At 54.5% G+C, this 1,601-nt stretch overlaps 1 long non-coding RNA gene across 1 annotated transcript; it reads right to left on the minus strand.

The window, feature by feature from the left end:
* Window positions 1-220: 220 nt before the first annotated feature.
* On the minus strand, window positions 221-1,595 carry LOC117800366. Its single transcript, XR_004623087.1, has 2 exons — window positions 866-1,595; window positions 221-713 (listed from the first exon to the last, which is right to left on the minus strand). It is a non-coding gene; the product is annotated as an uncharacterized LOC117800366 (long non-coding RNA).
* Between the last annotated feature and the right edge of the window lie 6 nt (window positions 1,596-1,601).

Genomic DNA, 1,601 nt, shown 5'->3' on the forward strand with positions numbered 1-1,601 from the left:
AACCATACGTCGTCCACCAGACACGTCTCCATGGCCCAGGGTCGTGAGCAGCGCGGCCACGAGGCGCCCTGCACGGGGACTGGGACGGAGCCGCCACGGGCACCGCCCATGGCCGAGCGCGCCCAGGGGACACAGCCACCCACGCCCACCCCCTCGAGCCCCTGCCCCCCACCTCCGTTCGTGCGAACTGCGGACCAAAAACCACACTGTGGAGATGTGCTGCTGAAGGATTCTTTATAAAAACTCTCCCACGAACACGCAAACAGCACGACACTTGCTCTCGCGCCAGAGACCCCACAGGCAACAAAGGGATCCTGACAGTCCCACGGCCTCTCCGTTCCATCAGGGAGAGCAGGCCACGGCGACACAGGGCGGCCTGCCTTCACCGGCTCGGCCCGCGGACAGCGAAGTCAACTCACTTCCCGATGAAGCCCATCGTCTCTGCTTGGCTGCTCGCGTGGGCGCCTGGCCTCTGTCTCCAAGAGGCCATGCACCCCGGGCAGGATGGCGCTGTCGGCCCAGTCCCATCGGGCTCCGGAATCCCAAGGGCAGGCCTCGCCGCGCAGGCTCTCGTGGTGGGGCGGCCCGGGGCGCCTCCGGGTGACGGGCCCCGTGACGGGACACAGGGTCTAGACTCAGTTACGCAACTAGAGAAATGTGACCACAAAGCACTTTTCACGTGTATGGGTTTTGTTGGTGGGTTTCTCTTTTTCCTTTTGGTTCAAAGAAAAAACATAGCAGGCTCTCAGGTATACAAAACTGGTAATATTAGATAAAAATACAAACTTCACCTTTACAAAACAAAAACAAAAACACAACACACACACACATTTCTGTTGAATACACGTAAAGCGTAACATCTTACCAAAAATAAAGAATTTAGATTCTGTCCAAATACTGGCACAGGGCCACCTCGCTGCGGCGAGGACGGGGAGCGGCAGGCCCGGGACGGACTCGATTGGTTCACGCATAGTTCTCTCGAAATGGCTTAAATTAAAAAGCGAGATAAAACGGGGCAGGGGAGAAACACGTAAAGCCAGAAACATTTAGGAAGTGATGCATAGTGGATATACCATGTTTATTTTAATACATCTCATTCGTTCGCATCCTGCGAGGGGAATTACGGTCCCACTGTCCTGACTTAACAGCAGCCTGGTGTTATCGGTGTAAATGTCATCCAAGAGACAATTAAAAAAAAAAAAAAGCTAGCCAAAGAGTAAAAAGGAAAGCTTAATAATCACTTTATGGTGTAAAAAAAAAAAAATCCGCTTAAGGCTCTCGGGAAGGTTTCCGTATAGACTTAAACACTACGGCAAGGAGATGTGTTTCTAAGTCCCGTGGCGGTTCTGAGACACCCCTGGCTCCCGCGTGCCCCGCAGGGCCCTCGGCCCCCGCCCGGAGTCCTCCGGAAAGCCAGCTCTACGCCCCTGGCAGAAGCACCTGTGACCCTGGACAGAAATCCGGTCCGCCGAGGTACGTGGCTTCATCCCACGCGGGGGTCCCTCCACTCCGACAACTGTGTAGATATTTTTGTGAGTCCGTTTTGTTTGTCATGTTTTGTGGTTCTGTTTGCTCTTTCTCTCTCTCTCTCTCTCTCTCTC

This window comes from Ailuropoda melanoleuca, unplaced genomic scaffold, assembly GCF_002007445.2.
Source record: "Ailuropoda melanoleuca isolate Jingjing unplaced genomic scaffold, ASM200744v2 unplaced-scaffold68914, whole genome shotgun sequence".
NCBI lineage: Eukaryota > Metazoa > Chordata > Mammalia > Carnivora > Ursidae > Ailuropoda > Ailuropoda melanoleuca.